The sequence below is a fragment of the Eulemur rufifrons genome, chromosome 15 (genome assembly GCF_041146395.1).
Source record: "Eulemur rufifrons isolate Redbay chromosome 15, OSU_ERuf_1, whole genome shotgun sequence".
NCBI classification, from domain to species: domain Eukaryota; kingdom Metazoa; phylum Chordata; class Mammalia; order Primates; family Lemuridae; genus Eulemur; species Eulemur rufifrons.
The window spans coordinates 22,740,866-22,767,043 of NC_090997.1; the positions used below are offsets into that span (position 1 = coordinate 22,740,866).

Below are 26,178 nucleotides of genomic sequence, written 5' to 3' on the forward strand. Positions count from 1 at the left end.
CTTGTGTAACATTTAGTTGGATTTGCCCACTAGCCGCTGTTTGTGCATATCTAACCTCCTTAGGAAAAGTCAATACAGAGAGAGCAATGTCTAGGAGGAAAATAAAGATCACTAAGAGAGGGCTTTCACATACATATAGTCAACAAGTATGAAAGGTGACCCACTGGAACACTAGAAACTAGAGGAGGACCAGGTGACACATATATATGCTATTGGCTGCCTTTCAGGAGCTGAACTTGGGAAACCTCTACACTTCATAATGGGCTGTAGGCATGCCTGCCCTTTGCTTTAGAGGGAGATACTTTTTCTCCTTCCAAGGTTGTTTGCTACACAAACATTCTTGAAAAGATATTTCCAAGGAAAGGCAATCAATGTCTTGCTAGTAAGACATGCAGACATGCAAGAGACCTATGAAGAATTGTTTCCCAACACTATCATCACCTCCATTAGTATTCAATTCTTTTCCTCCACCAAAACTCTTATTTATTATCCAAGATTCAATTTGTCATCTACTCAAAAAAAGAGTTTTCTGACCTCCCCAGATAGAATCAAGTAATTTAATTTCTGTATTCCCATAGCACTTTGTAGAGACCTATTTTAAAATCTACCTGTGAGTACTTCTCTGCCTATTATCAAAATGTACACGTAATAAGCACTTGGCCAATGTTTGCTAAATAAACTGATGAATGAATCAGTGAATGAATGAATTCAATATTTAAAATTTAAAATAAAGTTGACCTTTCATGTAGCTACCACATGCTAGCTAATGTAATATTATTACAGATATTGGGTATACAAAGTGAACCATTAAAATAAAAATTCCTTCCCATAACTGGCTTACATTTTAGTGGTAAAAGAATCTGGAAGCTACTATGGAGTGTGGGCAGAGAGGGATGCTTTTCTTACACACTCAACGCACAAGACTTAGTGAATGATGTGTAAGTTACAGGGAATTGAATTTTTTTTTTTTTAAAGTAGTCTGCAGAAGTTAGCAACATATTCCTTAAACGGGCCTATAGTCTAAATTTATTTTTATAGCATTAAAAATCCTATGTTGCAGAGCTCAGTGTATCCTGTTTAATGTGCAGTATAGTGTATAATATTAGTGAAAAACAAAAGATGTATTATCCAGAGTGAGCGCTTCAAAAAGCTATGTTTTATGGCCGAGGGTATGCCCACATTTGGCATCAGATTTCTAATGGTTCGCTTTCATAGAGTAATAACAAAAAAAAACATTATCTTACATTTATATGTTGCTTGACTTTTCCAAAGAACTTTTCTATCTACATTTCATCTGTGAAGCTACCCTGTGAGGTAGGCAGAACTGAGAGATTAAATGACTTCCTAAGTTTACCCATCTAAGTTCCCTGGCTCCTGTTCTAGTTTTCTTTAGAATAAGTTTAAATACATCATCAACTATGGAGTTTTGGTTGAAAAAAATAATAATGAACCATTCTTTTATGCAAAACATAAAGGATATGCTTTCCTCACATTTTTCAATCACACATAAAATTTAATGGCAAATTTAATATTTTGATGAGGATTTTTCTGAAATCTTTAGTGCATGCGTGTGTATGTGTGTGCCTGTGTGTGTAATATATACATTTTCCAGCAATATAATAGGTGACTTCTATATATACAGGCAACCCACCTGATGGTGATATATATGACTGCGTATTATTCACCCTACAAGTACGGCTTCTTTCCCTAGGAAAATAACACCATCCATAGCAGAAACGTCTAGACAGATTTGTATATGTTCTGTTTACTTCATTTCTTGGGGGGTAATTTTTGGGTAAATAAAGTCTTTATGAATATTGAAATATCCTATTTCATAGACAGAATTCTCAATGAGAACTGTTATGATCTCCAAATCAAATGTTCCCCTACACAGATGAGAAGTCCGAATAAGGAAACTGTGTGACTTTCTTTTGAAATTAAATTGGACTTTTTAAAGGGGTATTAGTGATCAGCTTTTCCCAAAGAATCTATTTCTGTTCTCTCATTTGAAATATGCACATGGTGCATTTTGTGATAATTTTAAACTCACTACATTCTGCTATTTACTATTTCTTAGATATTAATTTCTCTTTTCTTGTCTTTCTTTTTCTTTTTTTTTTTTTTTTTTTGACACAGGCTCTCATTCTGTTGCCCAAGCTGAAGTGCAGAGGTGTGATCTCACTGAGCTCACTAAAGCCTCCAACTCCTGAGCTGAGGTGGTCCTCCTGCCTCAGCCTCCCAAACATAATCAGAAACATATCCACCATTATCATTGATATAGCAGATATCCACAGGAACCTTGTTCTTCCGCAGCAAACAAAGGATGTTTCTCTCCCAGGGTTTCTCTCTGGAATGAAGGGCTAAATCAACAAAGCTGATATTTGAAACCTTTCTTCTAGAATATCCATGTGCCGAAGTTGATTCACAGGCAATCTTTGGCAGTGTCATAAGAACTTATTTGTAAACAAGTAAAAATAAGTCTGTAATGGACTATTAGGTCATCTAAGACTCCACAAAGAATATTTCTTAATTTACTAAATCAAAAGGTAAAGGAAAGTATCCACTTTCTTTTCAGTAATTTTTGGATAGCCAGAAGGTAAGTGGAGAGTGTACAGTGCTTTGTTACCAACAGCCTTCAGCAAAAGTATTAACAAACATTAAAAACAAGCTCAAAAAATGTGAACACCCCTCTATGTGTATGTATACAACTGTTTGCTCTTGGCACTTGATGAAAAATCAGTGCAAGGTATCAGAATTAATATACAACATGACTAAATATGAATCCCTTCTAGAAGTATAAAAATTTTATGAACACTTGGGTAAATTAAAAGTAGTTACAAAAAAAGCATAAGAAAATTAAACAAGGGGAATCTGCTATACGTGAGAGACTGAAATGTAGTAGAAAAACAATAAAAGATCATCTAAAATTATTTATTAAAATTTTTAAAAAATGAAATTTTTAGCACCTGCACCATATAAGTTCACTTTCCAGTTAAATAAATTTTATCTGTAAAAAGTGGTTTAAGCAATAAATGCATTTGTTTAATATTCATCAGATAATTAATGTTTTAATATAAAAACATAACTATATTCTGAATAAAACAAGGTATGAAGGATTAAAATAGGGAATATTAAGTAGACTGTGTGAATGGTTTATAAACATGGATGGTAATAAAATAATAGGGAAAATGAAATAAAACACATGTGAGAAAAAACAAAGAAAACAAGAATAGTCATTTTTAATGTAAGAATTTAATAAACCACCATGTAAAAGCATTAAAATAAATTTAAAACAATTGAAAAAATAAAACTTCTATGAATTGATAGAGCATGAGATTCTGCATACATAGTTATGCTTCTTTAAATGTTAGCTATTATTTAAGTAAATAAAATTACTTATTCTTACATTCATAGCAACTTAATAATAAAATAAAATTAGCTTTATGAAAAATTAGCCAATATGACCTACAGGTTTTTCATTACACTCATTATCATTATTGCTGTATTAAAGGTTAAGGTAGTAATAAAGGTAGTCATAAAAGTTTTAATCAAAAGGAAAAGTCTGACTTCAAATATTTTTAAACATAGAAAATTTCCTTTCCTCAGTGTCTTCACCAACAAAATATTTTTGATTTCATATTCTGCCTTCTTGCTGATGTCAGTCCCAAAATTTATTTTAGAAACCACTAAAATTGCTGTTGCTTTCTGCAAACACAAATGAGAGAGTATGTGTGTGTGTGTGCGCATGTATTTGTGTATTTGGAAAAGCCGAACCTTCTAGGATAAAATGTGATATGCCAAATGACATCATGGAAATATTTTCTGTGATGATAAATTTCTGAAAATAGTGGTTTATTATAGAAAACACAACTATTTATGTTAAACTAGTTATGCAAGTAGCATGACCTCATAGCCACAAAGTTTAACAAAATATTGGAATGTGTAATTTTGTTAGAGTTTTAGAGTTCATATTTCTAAGCTGATATAGCAGTGCTTTTGCTGGGGAAGCTTGGCTTAATATTTGTCTAAGAAGCCATAATTTATCATTCTATTTAGTTACTTAAATTTGGGTTATCATTGACAAAAAACAATTAAATTGTTTTTACATGACACTTTTGTTATGCCATGTTGGTTGTATAACAATGGCAAGCTGGAAATCACATCAGAGCTATGCTATGAACTATCAGCTTTATAATACACTCCGTCAAGCACAATAAGACTATTCAGCCAACCACAGAATCCATTCAAACTTGGAAAAAATTTTCAGATCTTAATGAAGCTCCTCCATTAAAATACTCCTTTCGGTAATGTTTATTTTCTGATTGGCAAAAATCAATCAAAATATTTGGGCATTTGCATGATTATAAGCAAAGAACAAAAATTCTCAGAAAATAACAAAACAATATACGGTATCTTATACCTCATAATATGTAAGCAGTTTTTGACATTTGTTAGAGATGAATTGTTGAGTGCTAAGGTGGCAGAACAAGGGGATGAGAGAAATACTACTATATGCTAGTGAAGTTAGGTGAAATGGATACCGTTGGAAATTCTAATTTCTATTATTAATGCACTGTAGTGGATGCTGTGATATGCTGCTCAGACACCCCTTATAAGCCTGACGCATTCCCAGAGGCTGGAGTTTTGGCAGCTGATGGCATTTCACTGAGCCCTTTTCCAGGAATCATCCTCAGCTAGAGAAAGTCACTTTACCCAAGGTCCTGCCCCTCCCTTGGATCACTCAGTAAGTGGGGCATGTGGAAACATAAAAGCCCTAGGCCTTTTGCCTCCGGGTGGTACAACTAAAAGGGCCATAGCAGCTCCAGGAATCCCTGTGTGATTGACTGAGGCCTTTATTGTGTCTACATCACAGTTCAATTTTCTCCCTCTGCCTAGTTAAAACTATATATATCCTTCATGTCCCCACGGGTATTAAATCCGAGGGCAACAACTTCCTGCAAGCACTTCTTCATCCAAAATCTGTTTCCTAGGGAAATAGACCTAAGATAATTAGTGCCAGAAGTGAGTGAGCCAAACAAGTGGTCTCTAAAATGGACTTTGGGAGCTAGATCACTTACTGGCTAATTATCAGTTTGTTCATATCCTTCAAAGTGGGTGGGATATTGCTACTCCTGGTAAACTGCAGCGATGTATTGTTAAAATAGTCACTGGTTCTCATGGGGGGCAATTCTGCCCCCCAGGGGACATTTGGCAATGGCTGGAGAAATTTTTGGGTGTCACAATTGCCAGGCACTCCTGTCATCTGGTGGGTAAAGGTACAAGACAGGCCTCCAAAACAAAGAATGATCACGTCTAAAATCCACAGGGTTGAGGTGAAGCTACCCTGATGCACACAATCAAAATAAATAAAGGGCACAGTTGATCGGTTAGTTGAGGTTAGCTGCTTCAATGAAAATCTTAATCCCATGCCTAGTTTACGTAACTTAGACAATTTTCAGACCCAAAACCAACAGACTGAAGAAGTAACCAGATGCTTATGGGGAGGACTTTGTAATACTATGGGAACTATATATAGTAATTCAGATGATTTTTCCTGAGGGATCCAAGGCCATTTACTTGAGTAAATGTACACTGGGTAAAGAAGAATACCAAACATTTCAGACTCTTGGACACAAGGTCTAAGTTGTTATAATGAGACTTGATACTTGGAGACTCAACATATCATCATGCCCCCTTTGTTAGGATGAGAAATATGGGAGCTGAATAATAAATGGAGTCCTGGGCCCTTGCTCCCCTACGGTTATTTCTCAGGCCCCAAGTGTATAATTGGAAATGACATATTTGGGAGTTGGAATAGTCCCTACTGCGTATTTGTTTCTTGACCTGTAAAATAAAAGCTGTCATGGCAGGGAAGGGCAAGTAGAAGCTTCTGAATTGCTCACTCCTCTCCTTCAGCAAAGATACTTTAAAAAAAAAAAAAAAAAAAAAACAGTAGGAGGAAGAAGAAAGAGGAAGAGGAAGAAAGATGAGAAAAAGAAGAAGAAAGCATCCTGGGAGAAATGGCAGAGATGATTGCCATCCTCAAGAACCTAAAGTAAAACAAGTAGCAGTGATGCCTTCATCATAAATCTACTTTAATCAGCAGCCTCTACCCAAACAAGAAGGATGTTAGGATTTTGGAGGATGATAATGGACTACCATAAACTCTACCGCAATTGCAGCTTCTGTGCTTTTGTGCCAGTTGCAGTATTTTTGCAAAAGCAAATTAACACTGCCTCAAGTACATGGTATGCAGCCACTAAGAGGGAGAATGCATTCTTTTCTATATCTGATGAAAAGGACAGCATAAAGAAATCCCATTTTCTTGGGACAGACAACAGTAGTCATTTACAGAATTCTCCCAGGGCTATATTAACTCTCCTACCATCTGTCACAATATATTTCAAAGATATCCTGAAATATCTGGACATTGTGTAGAACATCACAGTGATCTGTTCTATCAATGAATAGTCAAAGTTCTAACAATATGAAAGGAAAATAAATTAAAATGCATTAAGAAATTATAGAAATAATTCAGGGGGCTTTTCTTAATGTAGGCATCCAAAAATAAACAAAACAATAGCTGAATGCTCAGAACAAAATTCAAGATGTCAAATTGTCTGACAAATACTATAGAAATCCTAACTCAGAAGGGCATATTGGCCTAGTGCAGAGGTTACAAATGCCAAGCATAAATGCTACCACTCCTCCACTTCAGACTCAGGGCAGACAACAGTAATCAAATATGGCAGTTTTTCACGATGAGTCCTGGTACAATCTCCTAGGCCTTCTCAGTACAGCTGTCTACTCCAGTATCTATCCAGGTAGATACTAATATCCAGCTTCAGGTATCTACTGTCAATGATTGAGTCTACACTTTAAGACGAAATCTATTTTCCATCTCTGGTATAGTGGAAAATGTGATTAATATTACCACTCTGCGTCTCATTTACTCATCTATAAAAAACGAACATCATTGTAGCTAAAAAGAGCATTGTCAAAGCCATGCAGAGTGCTATACATATATATAATAGCCATTATACAAACAATAGATACAGGCAATTGTTTTTTATTCATTTATTCATTTACTTAATGCTCATTGGATACCTAACATATACAAGGCCCTATGCTAGAACTTGGTCAAAGAAAGCCTATTTGGTTGGACACAGAGATTAATTTTAAAGGAAGCAGCTTAGTTAAAACCGTCCTAAAATACAGCATTAGTTGCTCTAGGAGCTGGGTTTCCAATACCACTGCTAAAGCAAATCATAGACATTTCTTAAAAATGATGGCATAGTAGGCCATCCAAAGTGGTGGTGAAAAATTCTAGAGAAAAATGACCTGGTTCTACCATGAGCTGATGCACAAATATGAAAAAAATAATTTAATTACTCTTCCTCACTGTCGTCTGTTAAAAGTGGGAATCATAATGACACTTGGCCCATAAGTTTACAGTAAAGGTTAAATGAGAATGTAGATATAAAGCATTTAGCATAGTGTATAGTAAAGAGTTAACACTTGATCAATGTTTTTTGCTTGCCTTTCATAAGACTAACTTGAGCACATGAAAAGTTTTTCTAATATTTTGCAAGAAAGGTAGTTTAAAATTATTCCATTCATAATTTTATAATACACCTATTTGTTTAAAATTTGCAATGAAAGGAATCGTTGTTAGTGGAGCAGATTATCTTACACAGTTCTTACCACAATCAAAATAATACGTGGAAATTATTCAAGATCGTTCAACAAGGAGCTCAAAACACTTTGGAGACATTATCCCATTCTGGAACCTGCCAACAGTTTTATCCACCTCCAGTGCTGACACCATTAACTCCACCCATCCTGTTCCACTTGGCAATGTCAACCTCAGTTTGAACCTCTGAGAGGCAACAGAGGGGTACTCACTTCAACATGAGGATAAATGAGAGCTCATATTCAAAACCTGGCTGAATAATATCATAAATGAGTGCAGGAGTCACAGCTATTTACTTGTTAGAAATGTTTTTATGGAAAAAATACTAATTTAAAAGGCAAGGAAAATTAAATACATTTATAATTCTGATTGGCATCACATGTTCAGAGGCAAGAGTACTTTTTTTTTTTTAAGAAGCCCCATATCTTCATCACAAGCTAAGTTTTAGTTTCGTCTTTCATCCCAGGGAGCTTTCTTTTAACTTTAAAGCACAGTCTTTGGGTATACAAGATCTAAATTTTTTTAAAATGCAGATCCTCCTGCAAAATATGGAGCTGTCAGATGAATAGTTAAGACATTCACATCACAGCATAAGGTTTGAGTTGATCCATACCCTGAAGCAAAAGAGATTTCACCATTCCTTTAAGTAACCCAGTTATTCATTTTGTCATCATTCTTAGGGTACACTAATGATTCTGATTGCCATTATGGTTAATGCAATGGAAAAAGGCTGTCGACCTCAAAATCTATCAGAATTTTGAGAAACCACACCATTTGGGACATTCAAATTATAAGGGCGATGGAATATACTAAGAACAATCCAAGCAGAGGAGGGGGATGTAGACAATTTTGAAAAATCTCTATGCCAATACACATGGCCCCTTTCGGCACCATGCTTTGAGCAAGGGCCCTGCTTGTCCAGATCTAAGGGATTTGTTCTGTCTAAAACTGATACTTACTCCATTCCTCTACAACCTGCCCTCCCATAGGTTTCTTCTTCTCAGGAAATGGCACATTTTTCTTTTAAACTGCTAAGCCTACCCATGGACTCATCCTTGATTCCTCTCTTCTTCTCACATCCTATATGAGATCTACCAGCAGATCATGTTCTGTCTGAAATAATCATTTCTTACCTGGATTACTGCAAGAACATTATAAGTGATCTCTTCATTTCCACTCTTGTCACCTCCTCTCCAAGGCAGAAAGCAACCTCCGTAGCACTTTAAAAGCACAAACCTAATCAAAAGACCCTGTTCAATACCCTCCATAACTTTCCTTTTCCCTGAGAGAAAAATGCAATATCTCTGCCATGGCTTTGGAGGGCTGCATGATCTTGCACCTCATCACCTCTCTGACATCCTCTCCCATTCATCCTTCACCTCTGCTCCAGCCACACTGAGTTCTTTGCTATTCCTTGAACACCTGGGCATTTGCAATTCACTTCCTCTTGCGGGACTGCTCTTCCTCACTTCCTTTATAGGTTCTGCTCCCTAAAAACCCTACAGAAAATAATAATTAAAAAAATCAACAAAAACACAAACAAGAATAACAAAACTCCTCTCCACTGTCTATCACCCTTAATCTTTATCATGCTTCTAGCACTCATCACTACCTAGCATGTTATGTAAGTATCTACGTATCTATTGACTGTCTCTTCTCTTTGACTAGTACCCCCTTGGGAGTATGGTCTGTGAGGTTCACTGCTATGTCCCACTCCTTAGGACTGAGCCTGGTCTAGAGCACATGCTCAATAAACCCTAATGGAATAAATTAACTGGATATGATTCATTCAATCAGCATTCATAAAAGTGAACTTTTTTATCAGTTAGTCACATAATGGAGGATGTTCATACTCATGTTATGGCTTTGAAAACTAACAAAAATTCACTATACATAGTGCTCCCTGATACTCTGGGGAAGGCAACTAGAATTATTATTTGCACAATAGTTATCCAAAGCAATACCTATTGTGCAAGGGAAATCTTGGGTGACACTTGGAATGGGAGCTGCATGTGGTAAGGAAGCTTCAACAAAAGGAAGGGTGACTGAACAGCTGGACCACTGCTTTTCTAAAGGATAGGATGTCCCATGGTCTCAAGGAATACACATGTTTCTGCTGTACAGATTCTGCTGGGCAGCGTGAGGAGAAGTTGAACACCTCCATTGGAATTACTGGCTATAATGCATCAAGATTCTTGACCCTGAAGGTCACTGTGTAGGATCTTTTGGGGGTTCCCTAAATTGGAAAGAAAAAAGTTGCAATCATTGTTAGCAGCATCAACTTACCAAGGGCCCTGAGGAGTTCTGTGACTATAAGTAACCTGGCTGTCCTTTCACTCATTCATTCATATGGCATATATCAGTGAACAAGACACACAAAAGGCCCTGTCTTCACAGAACTTACAGACAATGACAAAAAAAAAAAAAATAACAAAGATTAAAATATATAGTGACAAGTGTTATGAAGACAAAGAAATCAAGGAAGGGGGAGAGGAACTGGGGGGACAGGAGACACATTGCAGTTTTATGTAAGAATGTGTGCTTTGAGGATAGAATAGGAGGTAGGTGGTGAAGATGGGTGCAAAGCTATGCAGATATCTTGGAGAATAGCTTTCTAGTCAAGGGAACAGCCAGTGTCGTGTTCTCAGAGTTGATTAAGGAAAATGTGCCCAGTGTGTTAACTCTTATAGGAAGAGCCAGTAGGCAGTGTTAAGTGGAGAAGAGTGAGCACGGGGGAAAGAAATAAAAAAAACTGGAATTGGAGGAGTAGAGAGGGCCCAGGTAAAGATTTTTATTCCCAGGCAGATGGAAAGCCACTGGAGGGCTTTGGAGCAGAGGAATGATATGATCTGGTATGCATTCAGCTGGGCTCACTCTGGGCCTTGGATTGAGAATAGACTGCAGGGAGCCAGGGTGGAAACAGAGACTAAAAATTAGGTTATAGAAATAATCTAGATGAAAGATGATGGCAGATTGGATTAGGATGGTTTGGGTATGGGGGCAGGAGGAGACCCTGAGGGTACGATAACTTTTCACTCTGACAAAATAAGTCTCCTGACGCCCAGGTTAGGCAGGGCAGATATACATGTGCCTTATATCTTGATTTCCCCTGGAAGTTTGATGTAAAATGCATAGAAAATCAGAATACTTGTGAGAGGGAAATAGTCCCAAATGCAATAAAAAGTAAAGTAAATTGTTAAATTTATTCAAAACCTGCTTCTCCATTAAACTCTTTCCTACTTTCCCCCAGAATACTACTAAATATTTTCCTACAGGAAGCTTTCTCACACTTTATAAAGTTAGATTCAATCACCCAAATGATACCAATATTTTGCTCTCTCCATTTTATTCCCAAGGCTACAAAACTGAGAACTCAGTACAGATACTAATTTATACTAACCAGCCTTATATAAAGATTTATTTATATATTTTTTTCAACAACTAAGCTTTAAAGTATATGGTTGTGCTTAACTTATTTCCCACTTAAGATGTTGAGCCTCTAAGCCAGACATTGACTTCTGCCTTCCTGCCTGGAACATCTAACATCAGGCTGGCCCAAGACAAAATAACTACACTTGGGGTTTTCTGGCAGCGCCCCCGTGCTTGCTGGCAGTCCTTGCCATCAGCAACCCCAGCTGTGCTCTGAGCAGTATCTAGATTGCTTCTCACTCCCTGACTCCTCACCTGGCTCTGCATTCCAACACATTGACCCTTCCTGCCTCCAATTCTAATTAAACTTTGTATTTTGTTTCTTTAGGGCTGTACCCAGCTGATGAGGTTCCTACTGGTTTAATTATACTTTCCTTTCCAGGTGGCCTATTTCATTTTAGAGACACCATATCTTGAACCCCAGAGGTGTCTCTAATGTTGGGAATATGAGTAGGCTGGTGAGGGGTGGTCTGGGGCCATTGAATTTCTGATCCTTCTTAAGCCACATCATGTGTGTATTTGTTCATTGCATGTAAACCTAAATCTCACCCTGCTTATGTGTTCTCCACATACGAGGGAAGAGAGTTAACTCAATAAATTATGTTGCCTGTATAGAGTACAGCTGGTGCCCACACTGTACTTAAAAGTGCTTCATGTACTTGAAGACCGTGCCTAATTTATTCCACAGCCTTCTATCCTCAAGCTCAACAAGTGAGAAACAGGATACTTAGGTGAAAGTTTAGCCTGTTGGGGTCAGTCTAAAATACTCCAGCCTTACTCTGGATTTGGTTGGAACCTAGCTAGAGAACCCAATCTTGCTTCAGGCTCCATTTAAAGAGACAAAGAGAACTTAGAAAAGGTCTGCAAAGTGATTAAAGCATCAGCTTCCAGGAAGGACAAGGAAGGGTAAAAAGTACTGGAAATATTTGACCTTGAGCACAGAGAACTAACAGGCAATTTTATAACTTAAAGATGTCAAGGGTTACCCTACTAAGATTAGTGTTACTGTCAATTCTTATTTAACATGGAATTAAATTTAAACTGTAGGATGAGAATGAAAGTTTCTTAAAGTGAAGTTCATTAAAGACTTTGAAGGGTTATTGTTAGATGAATGCAATGTCACTGTACATCCCTTTTTGTGTGAGGCGGTCCTGGCTTACACCTATTGTGCTAGAGCAATCAATACAATCCCCATTTACTCTTACGGTGTCCTTGTTGGGACCATAAATTATCTGATAATCTCACCCAAATTTACTATCAAAATTTACTTTGAAGGAATATAGACTTAATTGTATTATACTTCTGTTCTAGCGCTACCAGAATCCATAGCTTTCCCAGTGACAGTACAAAGTCACAGTCTTTGGCCCTGCTCATAGATCTCACAGTCCATCCATGTGAACCAAGAACGATCACAAATAAGCAAAGCCGCTCTTCCAAGAATCCCTTAATCCTAATACAGGGACCACTCTAGAGATTAACTCTTTTCTAGTTTCTGTGTTTCCATTTAACATTCGTGTTCTACAGAGGGTAAACTCTGGGCAAATATGTGAAAAGGTGACTTGTTTTCAACATTGCTTCTCCAGAGCTGCTCCTTGACTCTTCAAAAAATTTTCTTCTAACCCTCAATGGTTCCACCATCACCAGAAGTATCCAAACTGATACTCCTTCCCAAATCTCAATAAAATTTATATAACCTCATAATATGTCAGAACTATGACCTTGGTTATCTAAATGCCATTTTCACCCTAAGGTAGCTGGAATAAATTTGGGGCAAGTAGGCATTTTCATGTTTCACTTACCAATGGAACCAACCCTCAGACACATTTTGGCACTCCGGAATCCCTTAAATTTTGACATCTGAGAACCACTTAATGAAACAATCACCCTAAAAGAACAGCAGTCTACAGAGACAAAATGCAGCAAGGCTGAATAGGAGGTGAGGCCAGAGAGATATTTAAATAGAATTACATGAGACATTTTGTTCTAAATAAAAAGGTCCACAAAAAAGTTTTCCTCCTCAAAGTTTTAGTGTGGATCAAATACTACAAACATAGACCTCTATTTAATTTGCCCAGTTTTTCCTTGAATGTGCCCCATTAGATTTACATTTTCTTATGATCAAGAAAAAGAGACTGCCTAGAGATTTGGCAGGAAGGTTGAGTCCATATGGCAGAGACCACCATGAACGAGTTTAGGCCACACTCTCCTGCCACCTTCAGCTCTGAGTATGACCATTCACGTGATTTCTGGGCAACAGAATAAAGCAAAATCATGTTACTTCCCGAATGAAATGGTAAGAGGTGGATGTGTCCTTCCTGTGGTGTCTTTCCCCACCGTCCAGTTAAATGAAAAGAACCTAGAAAAGAGCAGGGACACAAGAGGGAATCTGGGTCCCAGAATGACAAGATCATTCACTCTGGACTTGAGCAAAAATCATCTGGGATTATTTTAAGTCACAGAGAATGTGGAGTTGTGTGTTACAGAATTCTGACATACTGGCTAATAAAATACAATTCTTAGATGTGCAGAGATTGAGGCTTGTGTTTGCAAAATCTCCATACATTAAAATTAAAGGACCTCCAAGTGGCTGTTAGGAGGGAGGACTGGGGCTAGAGGACATTGGCTTCCATAATGCTGCCCTACTTTTCTCTGTAACAACTCCCTTTTCCAGATGCTCAAATGTCTAGCATCAAGAAGAAAAACATATACTCCGAGATAAACTTGATTTTGTTTTTTAAGATAAACATGAGGTTTGGGGGGGAAAATAAACTAGTTCTCATATCATCTAAACCAAACATAGAGTTTTGTTTATTCATTCCTTTCTGTATTCACTAACGCATTCATTCATTTATTCATCCATTTACAGTGGAGAGTGGGAATTGTCAGGAGACAAGAGAAATAGGCAGGATGACATAAATTGTTCACAGGAAGAGTAAAAAGCAATTTTTGTTCAAAGTAATTTAGCTCAATATTGTCTGCTGCATCATAAGGAAGTTCATATCAATCTGCTACAGCAAAACCACTCATTTGATCGAAGCCTTGGATTTCCATTTCCAAGGCCAGAGCTTTCTCAGGACTTTAAAGCAGAGCCAATGTAATTGGAGTAAGACTATAAAGGTGTAATAGCAGGACGTCCTTCCAACTCTAAGGAATGATATCCAGTGGCTCTAAATAAGTAGACATCATCACTGTCTTTTACTGTTCCAAAAACAAAACAACAAAAAAAATTACTTCCAGGATGTTCTGTATTATGTGAATCTCATGTACTGTTTCATGTGATACCTATAAGCTGTTCTGTCCAAATTCCAATTCCAGTTTTTTTATAAGTTCAGCTGTGATCTACAGTTCATTCTGTTAAGTCTTTTCCATAATCCCTCCGTTCCATATTATATATACACCTTCAGTGCTTCCTTCCCTCCCTCACATCCTAACACCTTCATTTAATCGCCTCTTAATCATTTGCCTGAAAAGTAAACCCTCCAATCACTTATTGTTTCCTTCCAGATGCTGCTGTTGAACGACTCCCCGTGGACTTCACCTAACATTCCATCCATGTTCATTTGGCTGTGCAGACTGCGATTCCAGCACTCCAAAGCTTTTAAGCTCTTTCTTTCCAAGAAAACTCAGAGCTAACACCATTATTTCCTCACAAAAACAGCAAACATCTGCAGACTGAAACACCAAAACAAAGAAAAAAAATTTGCACAGTTCTGCCAAAGTTGGATGCAACCTTTATCAGCCATCTTAGGCAATAAATCAATGTTCTTCTTTTTAATTTCTAGTAAAAAATATAGTGGCTGATTTCAATTTTCCCTCAAAAGAATAGTTAACAAACAGGTTATAAGTGAGTTAAGCCTCTATTTGGAAAACTAATCTCTAACACAATTCATTAGGTTGCCCAATAAAGTTTAACTTTATTCTGTATAAAAACAATTTATTTCAGCAGCATTATTTAATGTAGTCAATAAACTAAAATATCTCAACAAACTGTTTAAACAAAAATATGTAATGTTTATCAAAATTGTTTAATCCCAGAAGATTCTTATATTAACAACATTGAATATAACTAACCTACATTATCTTATAAAATCATTTTTAACACTTTGATCTTACTTGTCCTACAGTCTCCGTTAATGTAGGTTCCTTGTTAGAAATAAGGAAATAAGGCCCCTCCAAATAAGACTGAGACAAAAACCAAAGCCTCCTAATTCTCAGCTGTTTCCTATCTAGATCATAAAGGTCTTCAGTCATGGACATTTTAGATCAGTGGTTCTCAAACTTAAATGTACATATGAATCCCCTGTAGAGCTTGTTAAAGCAGTTTTCTAGAATCTCCAGAGATTAGGATTCATTAAGTCAATTTGGGTCCATGAATTTGCATTTCTAACCAGTTCACAGATGATAGTGATGCTGCTGACCCAAAGACCACAATTTGAAAGCCACAGCTCTTGCTTAAAAGCTACCTTAAAAAAAAAAAAAAAAAAAAAACTATAAGATTATGCTTAAGTAACAGTCCACCACTATCAACTATAAATTGATAAAAATCCCTCTATCAATATAATGTAACAGATAAAAATTTAGTCTCCAATTTTTATAATATCCAATTCCTTAGTTTGAATAGCACTTGCTAGTTTCTTTCTTTCAAATACCGCTCTTTGATCTCTAAGTGGAAATGATTTATCTTTTTTCACTTGGACCATTCCAAGTAGGTCTTCTCAGCTTATGCTGGACTAAATAATGGAAAAAAATTTAAACTATAACACCATATTCTCAAATGAATCTATAAAAGCTCCTTGCAAAGTTCACAAGTCATTTCAACATTTTTCTATCACTCTTTAAATTTCCAGCAGTATTTTAGAAATATTAATATTAATATCAGGAACATCTATATATGTTAGAGTGCACTGAAACACACACATACACACACACACACACACACACACACTATTTTTATTGCCAAATACTTTGAAGGAATGAGAGATGATTGTTCAAGAAAGGACTCAAGATCTGCTGCCACCACCACCAGATGCCCTGCCTTTGAAGGGTCTCCTTTCAGTTCTTGTGGAGGGACAGGGTTGGAACATCAATGGCTGACTTACATGGGATTTGTCTAGTAATAATAAGAGTAGGTCCAACTGCCTGAAGCCATTCAAGAACAAATCTAGTAATTTAAAATGGTTATTTGAAAACCTATTTGAGATAATATTTTGAAGTCACAAGGACACTCAAAGATACTAGCAGAACAGGCTAAGCAAATCAACTATAAGGCAGACGAAACAGAGCAGGCATTGTGGAGGTTCTACCCTTAGCAATGCCTTCTCCTACACACCCACTTTTCAATGGTCCCTCTCACTGCCTCTTATGTCAAGCTTATACAAAAATGTCCTCAGTTGCTCCAGGTCCTAATCTCTCTTTCCTCGGAGTGCTCTAACTCACCAAAAATATGCCTTGTTATACTATCATTTATCCAACAGTAATAAATATGTCCATACATATATTCATATACATAAACCTACATAACATACTTACATTTATACATTCACAAACATATCTGGACATGGATGTGTCAATTTCAGTGGCTATGTATATATGCAAACACATGTTAAATACATACACATTTATAGGAACAAGTTCATGAGCAATAAATGTTTGCCCTTATGAAAATTAGACCACTAAAATTTATAAACATTTGAAAAGCATTTAAATGTTTAATTGGTGATAACTAACAAATTATAATTTAATGATCTAAAAAAGTGTTGACATATGCTTGGTGGGGGCATTAAGGCCAAAATATAAGAAATAAAACAGACACCTTATAGACCAAATATAATTATGCTTTGCCACAATTGTAATATTAATACAAATAGCTAGACTGTATAAGATATGCCCAGTTTTTCTGATTTTAAATTCCTATGATTTCTTTTGTATATGAGAATTGTATATTTTACTGATTATGCATAAATTTAATTGTCCGCATTTATTTTCCTTCCTTGGAGTTAATGAAATATTATTTTATAACACATCTCAGCCCATTTTAAATATTTTAAACTTTGTAAAAGTTTCCAAATGGAAATGTTTCCAAATACACTATGAATCTGAAGACAAAAGAAAGTTATTACATGTAGTTTTAGTAATTAAAGAACCTTATACCCAGTTTTACATCTAGCTTCATTAAAATTAGCTAAATAGGAGTTCATATAAAACTAATGACAACGAACATACTTTGTTCTCCTTTCCCAACAGTTTGGGACGAAGTTACTGGGCTTCTCATGCTTTTGCCTTTGGCAAAAGAGGGAGAAGTACCACCAAGTATCATGGGCTCAGGGCTTCCTGAGAGGTCAACGATGCAGTTTCACAGACTAATGCTCCTTTGGAGAGGAAAAATAAGGAGCTTTCGAAATAGGGCATAGGGAACTCCTGGCCACCTCAACATTTAGCACAGTTTTTAGAAATGCTGAGCACAAATGGAAGGACAGCAAAGCTTCATCAAAGTGCATTCTGTAATAGTATAAAATTAAGTTCAAGTGTTCTGCCATAGTGTGACCGGTGCTGGCCCCTGAGGCTCCTCATTTCCCAAATGGAATTATTAGACTGAAGTTACTATATTAGGGGTAGGGTTGTGGGTATTGGAACAACTGCCTTGATATTATTTTTTTCTTTCTCACACATTATCTTTTTTATTCTATGATCAATCGAGTACAATTTGTTTCATTCGCTTTACTTTTATGTTTCTTGTGACAAATGATGGGCAACTGCTGTTTTATATGCTTCAAGAAACATCTGTATGCAATACCAAATAAGCATATATTTTATATAAATTTGATCTTTTTGATGATTTTTGAGTCCACTGTACTTGCCCTGAGTTTAAGCTACTTCCTGAAGAACGAAGGAAGGAAGTAATGTATCAGAAATATCCTAAAAAGCTATTTAACAGGCAGTCTGGTGGCATGCACAGAGTGAAAGGAGAAGCTCATGAAAGGTTTCAAAAAACTATGGAGTAACTTTAAAAGTCTATATAACCTGTCTCCATGGGAAAAAAGTATTTGTTCAGGTTCTTCCACCTCAGGATGTAAATATTGGGTCTTAAAAAAGAATTAATGATGGAAGTTGAGCTACATCAAACCTAAGCATTTGTAACCAATGGCAGTTTGTTTCCTTAAAGTGACAGCTTAATCTAGAACTTGACTAATACGTTAAAAGAAAAAAAAAGTTACCTTAAAATGAGTACTAGATAAAAAATTATGTTATTATACCTAAAGTTCCTACCAGTCAATAGGCTGACATTATGTAGTGAAAAAAATACAGGCTTCGGAACCTGGTGTATGTTCAAGTTCAGTACCTTTACCAGGTGAGTGGCCTGGAGATAGTTTTATCAACTCTATGAGCCCCTGTTTCCTCATAATGAAAATGAGAACCACAGAATCTTCTTTGCAGAACTATAAGAATTCAGAAATTATGTAAAGCCTTTGGCAAAGTCACTGGAATAAGTTCACTATTGGATAAAGAATAGTTGATATTATTATTATATAATTTTCCAAATTCTTATTAATTACTCTATTAACAGTTAACATGGCGTTTTGTATCTCAGATAATCTTTCATTTGTCCCATGTGGTGTCAGTTGCAAATCTAGAGCAAGTATGTTAAAATAATACTGCTGCCCCTATTTAATACTTTTTCATTAAAGACAAATGACTGACATTTTATTTAATAAGTGATCACTAACTCTTTCTCATCAAAAGGTCAACATCTGTATACATTCTTCACAGAGCAAGTAGATTTAAGAGATCTAGCTCTCTAGAGATAAGCATTTATGCATGCTTTATGTTTTATCTTCTTTAGCTCAAATTTTCCTTTCAGTATATTCTATAGCATACATTCAGCAGAATTATATTAAATTAAATATTAAAATCTTGTCATAAGGGAATGAGGGCTAAGTGATAGCAGACATTCATGAGTGAAACTCTGAATAACTACATCTGTTTCTCCATAGGTCTTGGAAATGTCTTTTAAATGCAGTTCTAAAACCCAGGCAAACAGAGCACCAAATTACCCTCAGTTTTAACATTTGACCAGGTTCACAGCTTTCTGTAAAAGGCAAGGTTTGAACTGTCCCATATCATTTTAAAAATTAGGGAATTATCGGCTCTTAAATCAAAATTCTCAAAAGTAGAAATCGTGTCTAAGGAAAATAAGATTTATATTTTGACTTCAACATTAACCTATGATCGGCTTCTATTTCACAGTGAAATAAATACAGATCGAGTAAAGAATTTAAAAAGTGAATGCCAGACTCTGTACACCCAGTGGGTTACAGATGTATGAAAGTGGTGGCAGAGAGCCACTCCGCTTCCTTCAAGATCCAAAAATATTTGGAAGGAAAACCCAAAAGGAAAAATGTCTGACAGACGTGTTCTCCTTGGGGTTTCCTGCCTCATTGTTTGTCAAGCTTCCTAGGCCCCATTGCTTCTTAATAAAGTTCACCAGAAAGACTCTATGAAATGCTGATTTCATAGAATAAAACTTGTATTGAAGGCATTTTTATGTAGTTGAAGTTTCCTGCCATCTGTATTTCCCTACTTCACAAATTCAAAGAAGCGAAACTTGGAAAGTTACAAGCCTAAGGTGACATTTGACGCACTTACTATTGGAGGACTATGGAGCCCAAATGCTGTATCCTAAACTGGAGACCACAGGTTCAACACTGCAACGGAGAAGCTGCTTAACCCTGAAGGAATCATTCTACCCCTCAGTGTTTCCACTGCTTCTCCTGTAAAATGGAGTCCTGTGAACATGCGTATCGTGCACTGTGTGAATTAACTTAATAAATACAGAGATGTGAAAAATGCACGAAAAGCTAGATCCTAATGTCCCCGGCCTTTACAATAGTAGCCAAGAAAGGATACAAATAGGTTTTCAAATTTCCTAAAAATAGCACCAGAATTTAAAAGTAGACATAGTCCAATATGAAAAAGAGTAAAAAAGATCTAAAACTACTAATTTGATGTAATAAAATACATACTTTTGCTGATCCAAAAGGCAGTTAATTTGGCTAAAATCACCTGAAGTCTATACCATGGATATTTGCTATATTTATCATCTACAAACTATTTACTTCTATAAATATTTAATGAGAATCTAAGTATTTAGGTCCTCAGGATAACAGGAAAGTAAATAAAATATAGCTGTGCCCTTTAAGAAGACTTCAATATAGCAGTGCAATTATATATACATAAATATATATAATTAATAAAGAAACATTTCAAGCTATTCAACCATATTTGGTAGGGAACTTGCTTCAGTGAAGAAGAAAAGAACAAATTCACTAAGCACTACACAAGAATTGGGATTGGCAGAGAGAAAGGTGAAGGATACTAGAGAAATGTAGGCTCAACTCCTGTAAAAAGTGAGGGACCATCTGTCCCCCAATCACATATAAAAATATAAAACAATTTTTAAGATTATGGGGCCTTTGCAACATTTTTTTCCTGTAAGAGATGATAGATGAACATAGATACAGGGATAGATTATACATATTCACACACACCCAGACACACAGACATATAACTAAAGGAGTAACTCTCTATGATTTCACTCTACTAATTCTGCCCATAAATCTTCCATCATCTTACTCTGACCAGGAACTCTGTATTCAAATCCCACTTGACCTTCAAATCCACCTCCACCATTAAGACCACTATTGTCATCACTAACTCCCCATGCACTGAATTAGAACAAGTTTACAGGCTTGTGTTTTTAAATGAATTGCGAGGAAGAATTGCAGGAAAAAAGAATGATCTAAATAAAAAGCGGAATGGAGAAATGAGCTTTTAAAGGAATACAGCTATGAAGAATGAAAATGTGGCTTGGGTGATGCCCTTGTGATAGATGCTCTAATGGTTCTATTTTTCATAACATTTTGTCCTCCTCCCACACAATGGTCCCTACCACCCTGCTAATATCAGAATGCCAGTGCCCAGTTCTTGCAGGGGAGGAAATCTCAGTTCCTCCTATCAAAAGTGTTTGGATCTCACAACTCTGGTCCCTACATCATTGCCTAGAAACCACAGATTTTGTCTATTTTTCAAACCTTTTTCAAGGAGCTTTTCCATTCTTGTTATTGCTTGGCATTCATATAAATTATATTAAAAAAAGTTTAAAAATATAAACCTCCAAGAATCTGAATAATTCTAAAAATCATCTTCACATAAAATTCTTTTTATATAAAGTCTTGTTTTAGAATTAATATTTTGGAAACAAGCTCCACTAATCGATATTATTTTCTGTAATAAAAGAACACAAAAATTGGCTTACAAATAGGGTTAGATCCAAGAACAGAAATTAAAAACACTTGAGTGTTCACTTAGGACTGAATTTTAATCACTCAAAAAAAGGGAGATTTTCCAAAAGAGAAGAAGGCAACCATTTGGTAATTTAAAGACAATTTCCTGCTTGCTGAGTGATTATGATTAGGTTCTACACTGTTGAAAAACATGGCAATGTTCAGAAATGTCCTGGATGGTCTCATTAAAATGTGCCCATGTCATTGTCCATCAAGCATCACAAATCAAATGTCCATAAGCACAGAAAGATAACCTTGATGCCTGAAGCAGCTAAGTATATGAATAAATAGTGCAAGTTCTGCTTAAAGGCATTCACATGTACTTATATTTTAAGTACAGTCTAAAGCAAATATTTCCAAAGGTTATATGTGGCTCAGCTGGGCAGCTAATTTGCATCTCCTACTTAGACCAACACAACATGGTCAGAACAATGATAGGAAGCTGAGATACTAAACATTGCTTTTGTTCTTAGGGCTTCAGGCACGCTGCACAATTACTTTCAAATCAGAATTTCTGTTACTATGATAGTCTCCAAATATATTATTTTCCTTTATCTCTTTTCAAAACCATGTGTTACATGACAGTGACCCATAAAGATATGGGTATGCACAGTCTAGCTCCTTGGTAGAAGAGGGAAAATAAAATGAAACAACAATAACAGTTAAGCTTAGAAGGGGGCAGACAAGGAGAGAAAGAAGAAAGGGTCAGGGAAAGTTACAGCACAGAGTGAATAAGCATAAAGAAAGCCAGAAGACTTGGAGGAGCTCAGAGCTAATGAAAAAACAAGAACACAGAGTAGGGGGAGGGAAGGATGTGAAAGCCAGCTGGAATCTGAGAAAGCAAAGAATACAGGAGCCAACAGGAATCCAAGGACAGAAAGTATTGAAGATTGAAGGGAACAGGAAATTTATTGGAAACCAAGTTGTTTTTCCTTTTGTATCCAATGCAATTCTATTCCAGACAGAACTCTAGTCTCAACCTTAAAAAGGATAGAAGGGAAGTCAAAACTCACAGCAGTCTTTTTTTCATGGGCAGGAGCCAGGAGCTCTGGAAAGACAGATTAGAGGAAACATGACCTTTTGACAGCAGATATAGGGGTGGTGGGGTAACAGCACAGTCCAACACAGTGTTTACCAAAATTGAGTAAAGCAGAAATAAAGATAATTGGGCTACAACTCAGAGCTGCTGAATCAAAATTTCCTGTATATTTAATAAACATCTCAGGTGATTCCTATCACCAGAAAAGTTTAGGAAGCACTGGCATAGTGGTGAAAATTTCAGGCTTTGGAAGTAGAATTGCTTAAGTTCAAATCATAGGTCAGATGTTCACTAGCTGCTGACCATGAGCACATTATTTAAGCTTTTTGTATCACAATTACTAAATCTATAAAATGGATGATTATGAGGATTAAATGAGCTATTGCATATAAACAAGTTAGGCAGTTCCTGGTACATATTGAGCATTCAATAGTGGTATCTGTATAGCTATAAAATTCCTTGGAATAGGAAAACCATTCCAAATAACATACCTTAATTAATTAAAAATAAAAGATAAGAATATAAAATGACTGTATCTCTTATGAAACACTAAAGAGCAAACTTCCTAATGGTGCGGAAACCCCCCTAGAGTTTCTGGCCTTGGTCTCAGCATGCACAAGCCAGGTATTTTCCTTCAGGAATCAAAATGTGAACAGCCTTGAACTTTCCTTCAAAAGCACATATAAACGGCCGGGCACTAAAATGGGTCATGCGTATAATCCTAGCACTCTGGGAGGTCAAGGCAGGAGGATTGCTTGAGCTCAGGAGTTTAAGACCAGCCTGAGCAAGACTGAGAACCCATCTCTATAAAAAACAGCAAAATTAACCAGGTGTGGTGGCACCTGCCTGTAGTCCCAGCTACTAGGGAGGTTGAAGCTGGAGTATTGCTGGAGCCCAGGAGTTGGAGGGTGCAGTGAGCTATGATGACGCCACTGCACTCTTGCTGGGGCGAGAGAGCAAGACTCTGTCTCAAAAACAACAAAAAAAAGTGCATATAAGTCAATTTAAATTAAAGGTGGCTTTAAGATCTAGAGTCTTCATGACGCAGAGATGAGAAATCTCTTGAAATGCAATAAATCCAGGACTTGGCTAATGCTGAAATACCCAGAGACACAGCCACCATGAGACTGCTGAGACTTATTCAATTGGTAACCCCCTTACTTCACGATCCCGTTCTCTTTAGTCATTTCCCAATATATTATTCCCCCAAATGATCTACTCCTCCTGTAGAACCCTGCATAGTTCTCTTCCTTTCCTGTTATGGTGAGATTCAAGTCTTTTTATTTTTCCATCTGGAAAATCAGCTTTATAGTTAAGAAGCTCCACTACATTCTCAACCTCCTTAATAACAGTCCTATTATCTCCTGGCCTTAAATGAGGCCTTGATTACCCTTGAGTAAAGCACCTCACCTGCAACCCTCCCATGTAGAGACTATCTCTTCTTCTTTGCTTAGTGACTGGAGGATGGACAGCATCTTTAGTTTCCATTACTTCTTAAAGACTGTTACTTATTTTTACTTGTATAAAAGCCCCTGCTTCTTTGAGATCCATGTGATTTGTCCATACTGTCTTTTATCTCTGCTTGACGACTTTTCTCTCTCATATATCAAGTACCTTAGGACTTAGTTCACCAGCATTACCTTCATCCCAAATCCAAACACATTCTGCAGTATATTCAATGTCCTGGTGGATCTTCCATCCAATATTGGGTTTTCAGTGAAATTCACTGGACTTTTACTCCATTACAACCATTAATACACATGGTCATAAAAAGGGCTTATTATTGCTTGTGATGGTTCATCTATTAAGCCTCTGACCACAAATACCTATCCTTTCGACTTTCTAAATTTATTGTGCCCATGATTAAATCTTGGACCTCAAATCAGTATTACAAGTCTTTGGAACTCACTATTATCACCTCATCTGTCAGATGTCTTACATTACCAGAAAGGATCCTGAGAAAGGCAATGTGCCTGGGACGTGTTATGTGAAGAATCATGGTGTAAAAATGAAACTGTCTTTTTTTCAAGGTGAGTGAGTTCATTCTTCAAAATATATCTTTTGCTCCAAACGGTAGTGATTTAAATGTGAAATAAGAATATCAAAAAGGCACAAACAGCCTTAAAAATAGGAAACGTAAAATGGTGAGTAAGGCTGATAGATATGGCAGAAAATAGTATTAACATATCAACAGTCACATCAAACATCATTAAAGTGAAATTCACCTAATTAAGGAGGAACAGTAATCAGATGAGCAGTTTAGAAGACATATATAAGCAAAACAATAGTCTTAAAAGCAAGTTTTTTTTACAAAAACTAAAATAAGCTAAATATTTAAATGAAAATTAAAATATTAATCCAAAGAAAATAGAGAAGAAAAAGGATTTTTTTTCAAAAAATAGAAATCAGCTGCTAGCACATCATACACGCATAAACAGATACAAACACACACATATAGTAAAGAGGATCAACAAGTCTACAAGACATTTTTTGAATGAATTCATAAAATATAGAAAGGCTTACAGAGAGAGAGAATATGAGAATGTACCAGGAACAAAAAGAGGCAATGCAAAACATAAGAATAAAAAGAAAAGGTAAATAATAATAAAAAAATACTTTTACCAATTTTATACCCATATAATGGAAAGACATGAGATAAATATGTCAATAGAGATAAAATATTATAAAGGAACTATCCATTTTGTTATTCATTAATTGAACAAATTTTATTAAACTATTTTACTAAACTGTTCAAATTTTATTAAACTATGTCACACATAAAGAGGGAGTAAATAGTATATTGTTCTTCTAAAACCAGATATTGAAATTGGGCATAATGTAACTTTTCATATTGTTTAGAAAATATCTCCATTATCTTTCACAATTTTTCTTCATAGTGAAAACCATTGATTGGTTTTCCATAAAATATTTTTCATGAAGCAATCTTTTTTATTCCTTCTTTAAAATTTAAATTGATAATCTAAACAGCAGACATATTACCTGGAATGTAAACACTTCAAAATTGTTTGCAATATGGTAAATTAATATATTTTTATAATTTAAACTAAATGGCAAAGTTGGTATTTTAAAATTTAATTTCCCTGTTGTATTGTTAATCTTTCAACAATGGCTGACTAGCTTGTTCAGAACAACGCTGAGAACAACCAGATAAACTGGATAAAATATTAATGGAAAACATTTGTTTGATAGCCTTAGAAAGTTGCCAAGGTAGTGAGTACTTCAGCGGCCAATATACTGTGCAGAAGAAAAAAAGTGGTGAGGCCAAAATTCAGCATGAGTTTTCTTCTTAAGGTATTTGCCAATTCTGTATCAGCAACTGAGAAGCTAAGAAGATAATCAGAGCTTCCAGGAGCCTTACAAGACTGAAGAGGAAATATTTTGAGTTCAGGTCCCAACAAGCAGGAGAGATCCCGGTAAACACCATAGGTTTTAGCTAGGACCTCTGAAAGGCTACAAAATAAAAGTAAGGGTGAAGAGAAAACCACAAGCCCTCACAAATAAAGTATACTGAACCTCATATCAGCTAAGCACCTGATTGACTTAAAGTAAGTTATCTCTAAAGTTATTGTTTGACAAAAGCAAAAGAGAAATACTTTTTTGAGAAGAATAATATCATTCAGAGCTTCAAATCATGTCTATAATTTCTTTCATACCAG

The 26,178-nt window shown here is 36.0% G+C and overlaps 1 protein-coding gene across 4 annotated transcripts in view; it reads right to left on the bottom strand.

Moving 5' to 3' along the window:
- HMGCLL1 (3-hydroxy-3-methylglutaryl-CoA lyase like 1) overlaps positions 1-26,178 on the bottom strand; it is a 139,286-nt gene that overhangs the window by 105,966 nt on the left and 7,142 nt on the right. The window contains exon 2 of one of the 4 annotated variants that reach the window (XM_069488113.1): positions 17,402-17,490. The exons of the other annotated variants lie outside the window; for them this stretch is intronic. The gene's annotated coding sequence lies outside the window, so the exon portion shown is untranslated. The remainder of the gene's footprint in view (positions 1-17,401; positions 17,491-26,178) is intronic. 4 annotated transcript variants of the gene reach the window in all.